This window comes from Leptopilina boulardi, unplaced genomic scaffold, assembly GCF_019393585.1.
Source record: "Leptopilina boulardi isolate dan_hultmark-lab unplaced genomic scaffold, ZJU_Lbou_2.1 LbouV2_13, whole genome shotgun sequence".
In the NCBI taxonomy this organism is placed as follows: Eukaryota; Metazoa; Arthropoda; class Insecta; order Hymenoptera; family Figitidae; genus Leptopilina; species Leptopilina boulardi.
In genome coordinates this window covers 1,308,550-1,321,400 of record NW_026137674.1, presented here as the reverse complement: position 1 = coordinate 1,321,400, position 12,851 = coordinate 1,308,550, and the positions used below count along the sequence as shown (strand labels likewise).

The following is a 12,851-nucleotide window of genomic DNA, read 5'->3' as shown; positions in this document are numbered from 1 at the left end:
TTTTTTTAAAGTGTCACTTGTTACCCAGGATATTGGAACAATCTCGACACACTTTTTTAAATTTTTTTCTTTTAAAATAAATTCAATAACAATGAATATTTTTTGATTTCCACATGGTTGTGTGGAATGACTGTTCTGAAAATACAAATTTTTAGGTTATAAAAGTGTTGCAAAAGATGTTCATTTTTTCTCTCTACTGCTGAGTGTGGAGAAATGAAATAGTAAATAAAAATTATAAATAATATACGAATATGCATTCTCTCGTATAGTGTTGTAGAAAACGTGTGTGACGCGTAGGGAAAAAATTATTTTTCACGAACGATTGCTACTCCCGCTGCTTTCGAGCAACAAATTCCACTTTCCAAAAATCATTCGTTTTCATTACTATTCACACAATGTAATACTGAAATATTAAATTAAAATGTAATTATTTTTATATTTGCGAATTAATAATCAAGAAAGCTCTTTCTATCTATGTGAAGAAACTTAACCTGTATTTTTTACTTTACTTCAACAAATTTTCTATAATTAAAAAATTTATTATATGAATAATTGTTTACTCACCTTTGTAACTGAATTTCACTTTATCTTCAATTTTTTAAGCAACAAATAATAAAAATAAAATGCGCTTTGTATTAGTCAAAATTATTTTGTGTTAGAAGCAGACAAAAAACCGGAGCGAATTAATGATCACAGGGGGCAGAATAACTGGGCTGTCAATACAACGATTTTACTTTACCATATTGGTTATGTGGTTTAAAATTGATTGTTGTTGAATTTATTTTAAATAAAAAAAATTTAAAAAAGTGTGTCGAGATTGTTCCAATATCCTGGGTAACAAGTGACACTTTAAAAAAATATCTTGTGCAAATATCCAGAGCCAAAATATTATAAATTGATCGATAGATACGTTCGTGAAGAGAGTTACCCAGGACCATCATGGAAAGATTTTCCTGTACTAATAGCCGCAGAAGCTCGTAAGTTTTAAAAAATTACTATATAAACTAGCTTAAAGAAACGCGCGTAAGCGCACGTGGTATCTGTCGTTTTTTTGAAAAATTAAAAATTTATTTTTATTTGACGACAAGTTACTGGAATTTTGATCTCACAAAATTATAATGTTATTTTTGAAATCGTTACTGTATTATTATTTTAACATTATGGTGTCATAATAATATAATACATATTATTGCACAGTCAATATGACATATGACATATGCACATATGTCAATCCGCGCTTTTTTCTTCTCTATGAAAGACGATACATATAAAATTGTAAATGAATAAAATTACAAGTACCTTGAGTATGCTTAAGGTTAACAGTCCATCCAGGATTACCATAAGGAAACATTGTAGGATATGTCATGGGATCAAAATTTTCCCTAACAATAAGACTAGAAATTATTTTCTTATTATTTTCTGTTGTGCATACTGAATTCACATCAACATGTAAATCCCTCTTCAATTTCTGTAGATAATTTCTTCATCTTACAAGACAAATTTTTTTCTTTGGGTATTTTTTTTCATTCTCAGTTTCATTAGACAGAACTCTGTTGTCATTTTTACTGGGAAAAGTCGTTAAAAAATATAAAAGGTTTTGTTCACCATTTTGAAGTTCTTTAGCTCGATTTATGAACAGATAATTCCAATCATTCTCTACAAATCGAAATCCTCATATTAGACATTCTAACTGCCGGAAAATGATTTAATTAATTGTTTTCAAAAAATGATATCAAATGCTTGCTCATTATATTATTATCAGTTTAATAAATTAATCTTTTAATTTACACTGTTAACCAATACAGATGTTGCAAATGTTATTGCATTATACTTTACACTTAACTGTACCAATCGGTTGTTGATTAACACCTACAAAAAATTCTGTTGGTTTAAAAGGAAACAATCTAATTAAATATTCTATTTGATGAATATTCAAACACCCTGCATTAAGGCTATCAAAAATATAAAGTCTTACTCCATCGTAATAAACACAAATCCGATGACCAGAATTGTTATTATCGCTAAAAACTATTTGAATATGTTTATCTCTTTCTCTAATTGGAATAATTAAATCAAGCATTTGTAAATACAAAGTACTTTGCATAATGAAGAAAGAATTTGAATCATTTTTTAATAATTCTTGAAATTTATACATATGCATATCATTTAACATTTCAGGTACATTTTCAATCATTTTAAAATCTTCATTACTTAAAATAATATACTCTTTTATGTTTGACATGGTATCCTTCTTCAACTTTTAAACTGCCGATAAAGCCAATTTTCAAAACAAATCATTTATTTTAGTTTATTACTTTAAAAAATTTACTTACATGTGTTTCATCTATAAAATATTTCATTAACTATAATTTAGCTAACGAATGAAACAATGATAGTCTTATATGAACGTGAATAAGCGTTGTTTAATCTGTTTCCATATTATATTATTTTCGACTTTGATTATTATTTAACTTATTTTCCTCTGCACCTTTTATTAATATTCAACTCACAAACTATTATTTAACCCATAAAACAATATTCAAACCTCTTTCTATCTATTTAAATACTTTTCCAAAAGCCAGCATCCTCTATTATCAAACAGTCAATATTTTTTCCAATATCAAAATATATTCAATACTAATGTTATCCAATATCATTTTTTATCCTTAAAATTAAAATATCTCTAATGCCAAAATTATCCAATATCAAAAAATTTTTCCAAAAGCCAGCTTCCATTATTATCAAACAATCAATATATTCAATACTAATGTTATCCAACATCTTTCTTTATCCTTAAAATCGTAATATCTTTAATGCCAATGTTATCCAATACCAAAAAAACTAAATGGATTGAAGTATTTTTTATATGAAACATTTAAGACTACCAAAAGAAACAAATATCTTCTAAACCAATATTATGCAATATCCATATTTTATGCATAAAAAATTATTCAATAATTAATAATTTATCTTCAAAATACATATATAATTATTAATAATATACAAAAATAGGAATATATTTTTTGGGCCTAATACAAAAATAAAAAAGACAAATATAATATAAGAAGATTTAACACATGCAGTAAGTTATTGATCGACAAATTGCAGAACAATATTATAAACTATATAATAATCAAGCTAAGTTATATGAAACAATTAGAAGCTTCTTTTTAGCGACACTACTACAATGTTGTTGAAACGGTCGATGGTTGCTCTATGTTTATCTTACATCAGCAGTAGCCGTTTCACTCCATTGAGGAGAAGCGTTATACTCCCACTCTTCCAACCCGGGCCTATGTAAAGTTCTCGCGTGAAGCAGATATTACGTTAGGCCTGAGTGGCGTCCTCGAAAATAAGTGTTGGTAAGTTAAGTATGGATACACCACTTCCACTCACGAGAATTAAACGGTTATCATCTATATCACATATACAATAATAAAAAATTGTTCCTTCAATCCCAGGCTGTTTGGACGAATCTAGCGATCACGGATTGGGTCCTGTAAAGGGAAGTGGTATACCTTCACTGTATCGGCCTGTCCCGGGCTCAGACCTCGAGTAAGTCAATTACAGCGGTGGCCCTGTGTGATGTTGTAAATCGATTTAACCAAAAGGTGCTGGCACCAAAAATTTTCTTCTGGCTTTTTATTCTGCAGTACATATAACCACCTGGTGATTGTTCGAACCGGGCTGGTAAAGTGGGGGACACAACTTCACCTTTCAGGACAGTATTTAAAAAGTCATCGACCATCTTACGTTTTACGTATCTGAGGATTTTGAAAAGATGTTTATATAAATCATTATAATTATTTTTAAACAGAAAATTTATTTATATTGACTTTAAGAGTTTTAATTTTGTATAAGTCTGTTTTATATAAATAAATACTTAAATAATTACTTTATAAATCGAAAATTCGTTTATTTTATCATTTATCCGAATAACCGTTCTATACTGTAGATTCAAAATGTTTTTTTAAAATACCAATTATATTTTTAAATTAATTATAACTTTTTTTTACCTTTTGTGCTTATTATTATATGTGTTTTTGTGACAATATTTGAAAAACAATTCTTTTCGAATATTGTGATATGTAAAAATTGAATAAAACAAAAATTCATTAATCTAACTATTTAACCCATTAACGCCCAAAAACTGAAAATTCTTTGTACACATTCAGGTTACGTTATTTTAAATAAATCGGTCAACATTTTCTACGAGAGGTACATTTCCTATAGGTCTTGAGTGTGCTCTTTCCGATTCCGGTATCAAAAATTAATTTCGTCTAAGCCGAAATTAAATATGGCGGTTTAAATGTCAAAAAACACAAAAAAAGTTTCATTTTTTTCAGTTTGACATTTTTTTTCAATCGGAAAAAATGTAAGAATAAAATTAAATTGTCAACCATAGGTGCATAAAAGTTGTGTACTTTCGAGAAACGTAAAGTAGAATAAAAAATTTCAAGATGGCGGACCAAATATGGCGTCAAATTCATTGTAAAATGTGAAAATTTTGTGCAATATTGGTCAAATTGACAAAATGCAACTGGATTTGCCTGAATTTTGTTACTCGGGGGTTTTTGGGGTCGCTGATTAAGAATCTGAAGTCGGTTTTCAAAAATGCAAAATGGCCGATCCAATATGGCGGATGAAATTTTAAAAATGCATTCAATTGGTCTGAATTTTCATACTTGGAGGTTTTCGGGGTTGCAGATTACGAATTTGAACTTCATTTTTAAAAATTAAAAATGGCGGATCCAATATGGCGAATAAAAATTTTAAAAATGAATTTATTTGGTCTGAATTTTTATACTCGGGGTTTTTCGGGGTTGCTGATTACGAATTTGATCTTCATTTTTAAAAATTCAAAATGGCGGATCCAATATGACGGATAAAAATTTTAAAAATGTATTTATTTGGTCTAAATTTTTATACTCGGGGGTTTTCCGGGTTGCTGATTACGAATTCGAACTTCATTTTTAAAAATTCTAAATGGCGGATCCAATATGGCGGACTAAAAAAAACAATTCATCATATTTACATGAAATCAGTTGCTCGGGGGTTTTTGGGGTCGCTGATTAATAATCTGAAGTCGGTTTTCAAAAATACAATATGGCGGATCCAATATGACAAATGAAAAATGTAAAAATCCGTTCAAATAGCCTGAAGGGGTTTTCAGTTTTTTTTAGCAGCCCATTTAGGCGTTTACCAATTCTTACCACGTGGAGGTAGACAAAATTAAGAATGTTATTTTTTTTTATTTTTTTAAATATAATTTGTTTATTTTAGATTTAATTATTAATACTGAATTAAAAATTTATTTATTCACATGTCTGAATATTTCTAGTGACATACACACAGAAAGAAATAGTTAGTAAAACTTTCATGAACTAGATATTATCTTCTGGATGGTCACGAAGTAAGTAAATTTTTAAACTTTTTCAACGAATTCATCAACTTTTTCTGTGCTTTTTCATGTAAATACGATGGATTTTTTTCAAAATCCGCCATATTGGATCCGCCATTTTTAATTTTTAAAAATGAAGTTCGAATTCGTAATCAGCAACCCCGAAAAACCCCGAGTATAAAAATTCAGACCAAATAAATGCATTTTTAAAATTTTTATTCGCCATATTGGATCTGCCATTTTTAATTTTTAAAAATGAAGTTCAAATTCGTAATCTGCAACCCCGAAAACCTCCGAGTATGAAAATTCAGACCAATTGAATGCATTTTTAAAATTTCATCCGCCATATTGGATCGGCCATTTTGCATTTTTGAAAACCGACTTCAGATTCTTAATCAGCGACCCCAAAAACCCCCGAGTAACAAAATTCAGGCAAATCCAGTTACATTTTGTCAATTTGACCAATATTGCACAAAATTTTCACATTTTACAATGAATTTGACGCCATATTTGGTCCGCCATCTTGAAATTTTTTATTCTACTTTACGTTTCTCGAAAGTACACAACTTTTATGCACCTATGGTTGACAATTTAATTTTATTCTTACATTTTTTCCGATTGAAAAAAAATGTCAAACTAAAAAAAATGAAACTTTTTTTGTGTTTTTTGACATTTAAACCGCCATATTTAATTTCGGCTTAGACGAAATTAATTTTTGATACCGGAATCGGAAAGAGCACACTCAAGACCTATAGGAAATGTACCTCTCGTAGAAAATGTTGACCGATTTATTTAAAATAACGTAACCTGAATGTGTACAAAGAATTTTCAGTTTTTGGGCGTTAATGGGTTAATTAATCGTATAAACAATTGAAATGTTTAAATATGTTTATATTTAAAGTTTTAACAAATCCGTTTTGTAATAAACAGATGTAACAAGTTAAAAAAATATAAAATGCCTCTTAAAGAAAATTTCTTTTCAAACTAGATAAACTCACAAAGCACCGCGCGCGCATTAAGCTTGCAATCCGAGTTTAAATATTTATTTAAACTTATTAAACTTATCAGGCCCACTCTGAAACCTTTTCTAAAGTCTTCTTAACACTTCCAGGTAGGTATATGAAAAAAAAATCGGGCCCAAATGTAAAAAACATTAATTTGTTTATAAAAAATTAATATTTTTTTATAAAAATTCAAAATTTTTTTTTTGTTAACATTTTTAAAAAGTCGAAGAAAAAACAAATTTTTTATGTCTTTACAAAATTTTTCTAAATACAATAGTTTTTGAGCTATTCTTAATTGAAAATAGGTCTGCTTTTGACTGATAAAAATGTTGAAAATTCGTAACTCAAAAATTTGACCATAAAAAAAAAATAGGTGTCTCTTTTTTTTCATAAAGAATAAGGAAAAAATATATTTACTAGAATTTTAAACCTCAACTATAAATCTCACGTGGAATCGCCCATATGTATATATAATCTAATAATAATGAGAAAATTCAAGTACTAAGAAAATGTGAATGAATGAAGAAATGAATACAAAGATTATTATTCTATAATAATAGTTATTGTAGACATTGAAGATAGAAATCTAAGTGTTGATTATTCTTCCCCGCCTAACAAACTCCGTCAAACTAAAGGTATACAATTAGAATATAAATTTAATTCATTCAAAAATAAATTAAAGTTTAATATTAATTTAAGAATTTAAAAATACGAATTATTAGCAAGTCATTTAAGAAAAATAAAGTAAAAACTAAAATAAATAATAATTTTCAACATGTAAAACATATAAAAATTAATTAATTTTTTTTAAAGCGGGATTACAAAAAAATTTGCAAGGACATTTTTCTTCTTCAAGTGAAGATGAAGTAGTAGAAAGTCGATCCAAAAATCCAGATGGAAAATCGGAGGCTAAAAAAAATGAAAGTAATTATTTTTGTTTATTTCAATTTTAATAAATATAAATTTTTTAATAATTCATTGATTAAAAATTACTATTTCCATCAATTGTCAGAAAGTAAATATTATTATTAGATAAAAAATATATTAACAGTAAAGTAAAAAGTTATTCTAAAATTTAAATTCATTGTTTGAATTTTTCTTTAAAAAACAGTTTAAATTAAAAAATTAAATATATAAATTTAAATTTTTATTAATAGAAGGATCAGAAACAACTACTGAAAAAAATTTTACTTCTGTAAATACAGAGGAATTTGAAAACCATCCAGATGAAATGTCTGAGTCTGAAAATTGTAAGTAATTATTTTAGGTACTCAGAAAAGTAAATAAAATTTTTTTGTATATTAATATTTTTATCATATTTAATTGGTTAATAATGTTTGAACCACAAATAATTTTTTTTAATTTGTCGTCAAAATTATAGAATTATAAAAAATTGATATTACTTAAAACAATTTTCACGATTAAAAAATATACATTTTTAGAATATTATAAAATTTTTATTATTTTAGAAAACTTGAGACTCATTTTTTATTATACAATTCAAATTATTTACAAATTTTTGTGTTTCCTTTTTGATATTTAGTTTCAAAAATAGTTAAATGTGTATTGTATATTATATTGATGTAAAATCGGATGTAAAATCATTTTGAAAAAATAATGAAATTCTACAATTGCCGGTTGATACAATAGAAGATTTTACAAAATTCGAAGAAAATTTAAAAAACAATACTGAGACTCGTGATCATTTGGAAAATATGTGTTCCCCGTCAAAAATATTCCAGTGTAAATCCTCGAGGAAAATTAGAGTACAAAATCCTCGTGGATTCTGTGGGAATTATTAAAAAAGAAACGAAAAATTAAAGTACAAAATCCTCGTTGAAATCCTCAAGGAATTCCGTTCAAATTTGACACGAGGAAATCCTCGAGGATTTCTACGGGGATATTTTTGATGTTGTTATTATTATTATTAGTATTACTTAAAATTATACTTTACCATTAAATTTATTATTTTCCCTAATTTACAGAAAACACATATATTACGAGAAATAGCCGCATCGAATAATGTACGCGAAGCGATCAAATCTTTGATGCCAAGTCTAATTAAAAAAGACGTACAAAAAAATTATTCCAACAAAGGAAAGAAAATAAAAGGATTGGGAAAATTAGACTTCTCAAAAACATGTAAATATTTATGTATAAAGGGTATTTATAAGATAAAGTTTTTCTTCGTGATTACAATAAACATTTTCTGGCTATTATGTAATACTCATCATTTTATTAATATTTTGCAGATACGATTAATTAAAAAGTAAAAGACATTAAAGAAAGTGATATAACTTCTACCATTGGCATTTGATTACCACAATCGGTGGATAGAGAGGGAGGACGAAAAGAACGTCAATTGAGAGAAAAGGTATCAGAAACTGGAAATGCAACGAATATTTAATAAAAAATGCTGTTTATTACTACTTTTTTTAAAAAGAAATTTTTCAACTTTTATTTAACATCTCTGAAATAAAAGAAATTAATGATAAAAATATTACAAATTAATGTTCAATAATATTTGTATTAAAAATTATTATAACATGTATATCTTAATTATTTTTATTACTATTACTATTTTCATTATAATTGTTATTATTATTATTATTATTTTGTAATAATTTAATAAATTTCTAAATAAAGTTTATAAGTTGTAACATTTTTTAAGAAAATAAAATTGTAACGTTTTTATGTTGTAAAAAATTTATTTAAATGTTTAATCAACACACGTTCTTAAATATCAAAAAAATATTTTAGTTTCATCTTGTAGTGAAGATGAAGAAACAAGAAATGAACCCAGTCACTCAAATATACAATTTGAGACTCAGAATAGTAATTTAATTATTTTTTTGCAACACTAACCTCTATAGTAAAATTTTACACACCGAAAAGTGTGTGTAAAGAAGCGATTTTTAAAACAGTGTGTAAAGCGAAATTTACGCACTGCAATTTACTTTACGCACCAAAATTTTTCTCACATAATGTAAGGATTGTTTTAGACCATATAAAACCACAAATTTAAAAAAAGAACTTTACCTTTAAATTTATACACTTATTATTATAATGTAAGAGTTTAATAAATTTCTAAATAAAGTTTATTAGTTGTAACATTTTTAAAGAAAAAAAAATTATAACGTTACTATGTATTACAAAAATTTGTTTAAATGTTTAATCAACACACGTTCTTAAATATATAATAAAATTTATATTTAAAATAAATTAAGACAAATTTACAATTGCACAATTTCTACATATATATTGTATTTTATTAAGTTATGTATTAGATTTTATTAAATTATTTTATTTAATATATTTTTTTTATTATTAAAAAGAAGTATTTTTGCTTTTTTATGAGGAAGCTTTGCATTCGTGACGTTTTTCGATTTTTTAAAATTGGGTTATATGGACTTATTTTCATGTAGAAATAATATATATGAACTCCTTGGCAAATTGTCCAGATGTATGTTTGTGTGTATGTGTTTGTGTATGTCACAAAATATTGTGTACAAATTATCTCAGAAACGTTTTAACGGATTGTCTTGTAATTTTGTATGCGTATTGTAATCATTAATATCTAAAATCTGACACAAGGATTTATTGACATTATTCTTCTCTTTGCTGACGATTTAAAACTTTATAAAATAATACGTTCTGAGGATGATTCACATCTTCTTCAGAGTGATTTAAATGGACTCACTGAATGGTGTAGAATCAATCACTTGGATCTTAATGTCAATAAATGTTGTATCATTTCGTTTAGTAAATCTAATACCATTCTATGATACACGGAGAGAAATCTGCTGCGATTTTTGCTTGTGTAGTCTTTATTAATTTCATAAGTCATTTTTCGATACAATTTTAGCTTAAGACTGGAATAATTTAAATATGAATTCATGTATTTAATGTAATGGAGTGTATCAAACAAAAAACACAAGTCACGGGTGTTAATTTTGTATGAATTTCACATAAAAACTGCAAAGGGGACATGCCATAAAAGTATTAGATCCTCTCTTATAAAATTTGCAAGAATGCCATCTGATTTTCAGGTGGAATTTATACAACACAATCTTACCTCCGTATACACACAGCATTTCACACACACAATCATTGTATGCTGGTGATTCCGAGGAACGGAACGCACAATGCGCACGCTCGTGTTTTACTATGCGTTTTTAACCGCGAAATTTAAAATAATTTTATTTAAAAATTTTTTTAAAATATTTGTTGTCAATAAGTGATTGTTTATTAAACAGTAAAATAGAATATTTTAAATACTGAAATTTTTAAATATTTATTAGCTAAAATGTTATTTGTTCTTTTAAAAACAGAATCTATTAAAAATAAAAAACAATTAAAAAATTTAATATTAATTACATTTGTATAAATTTATAATTATATTTATTCATTGTATTTATATATTTGTTATTATATTATGGGTATAAGTATTATTTTTATATTAAATATTAAAATATAATCACCAATATAGTATTAATATTATATATTTACATATTTATTACATTAATTAATAATTTTAATTTAATTAATTAATATATGAAATTAATTAAATATTAATAAAATATTATATATATTCAGAAAATTATCTATGGATAAATTAAATTTTATTTTATTTAATAAATAAATCGAGAATAAAGTCGAATTATTTATAATGTATGCATTATAAATAATTCGATTTTATTTATTATTTTTCTATTTTACTTTTTAATAAACAACCACTTATTGGCAACAAATATTTTTAAAAAAATTTTAAATAAAATTATTTTAAATTTCGCGGTTAAAAACGCATAGTAAAACACGAGCGTGCGCATTGTGCGTTCCGTTCCTCGGAATCACCAGCATACAATGATTGTGTGTGTGTGAAATGCTGTGTGTATACGGAGGTAAGATTGTGTTGTATAAATTCCACCTGAAAATCAGATGGCATTCTTGCAAATTTTATAAGAGAGGATCTAATACTTTTATGGCATGTCCCCTTTGCAGTTTTTATGTGAAATTCATACAAAATTAACACCCGTGACTTGTGTTTTTTGCTTAGAAACTATTTTTACAATAAATACTTGAATTTATGCTAAAAATGCAAGTGTCGTGCCATGTAATTAAAGTAATTTACTCATCCAAGCAAAAATCGCAGCAGATTTCTCTCCGTGTATTCATACTTTGTTGGCAATGGGGAGCTTAATAGAGTAAACCAGGTGCGGGATCTTTGGATAACACTTGATGACTCGTTATCTTTTAGTTATAACATTTCCAATATCGTTAACTGTGCTCTCAAGTCACTAGGATTTGTTATTAGAAATGCTTTAGCATTCCATAACCCACGAACTCTGAAATCGCTTTACTTTTCATTTGTTAGATCACAAATTGAACACTGTTCTGTGTCATGGAGACCATATTATGCTTATTATCTTGTTAGAATCGAACGAGTTCAAAATCGTTTCCTTCGGTTCTTTGCTAGACAAACAAATGTTCGTTTTGATAGATTTTCACATGAATATGACAGTTTACGTTCATTGGCGAACATACCCAGACTTACATCTAGATTTGACTATTTTGATTTACTTTTCTTTTTTAAAATTTTAAAGGGATACATTGATTGTCCCCTCTTACTGTCACTAATTAAATTTTCTATTCCAAAACGTCATTCCAGACATTATGTACTGTTTTTTAATTTAATATGTTTAATTTCGATTTTGCATTTCCTGAAGCAGTTTTTGTTAATTCTTCAATTTTTCTTAAATTTTTCTTTTTCTTAAGTTCTTTCGAATAATTTATTTCGAATTTATTTACGTTTTGTTGACGTTAAAAATAACGATTAATTTTATAAATTTAGGTAAAATATATAGATCAATCAATTGTTTTCTATGTAAGGAATGCAATTTAGCGTAAAATTTTAAAAAAAAATTTATTAAGAAAGAAGAAAAAATTTGTTTAACAAAAATAAAAAATTTAAATTTTTTGAAAAAGTAAAAATTATGATTTCATCTATAAATTTAGGTAAAATATGAACTTCATATAAGTTAGAAAATTCGTTTGAATGCAAAGAATACGTTTTTAAAATAAATAAAGTGAAATTTTTATAATAAACATCTTTTTTTATAAAAAAATGTATTTTTAACTTTTTAAGAAAATCGTTCCAAAAAAAAGTTTTGTGGATATTATTGGAAATCCTTGTGTACGATTTTTGGTATTAGAAAGTAGAATTACCATTCAAAATTTCAGGGCGGTCCGTCTACATTTGCTTGAGATCCTTTGTACACAAGAAGCGGTGCCATACATACACATCCACTCAAACACATACATCCGGACATTTGTTTCTCATGTCGAAATATAATTATATTAGATAAAAATTTATTAAAATAATTGATTTTAGGAAGTTCGAAAATTGTCTATAAAGCTTCCTAGTAGGAAACAAAATGAAAACTTTC

General features: G+C 26.3%; 1 protein-coding gene across 14 annotated transcripts in view; it reads left to right on the top strand.

The window, feature by feature from the left end:
• The window catches only part of LOC127291230 (putative sodium-dependent multivitamin transporter), a 425,330-nt gene that overhangs the window by 185,496 nt on the left and 226,983 nt on the right, over positions 1 to 12,851 (top strand). The window lies entirely within an intron of this gene.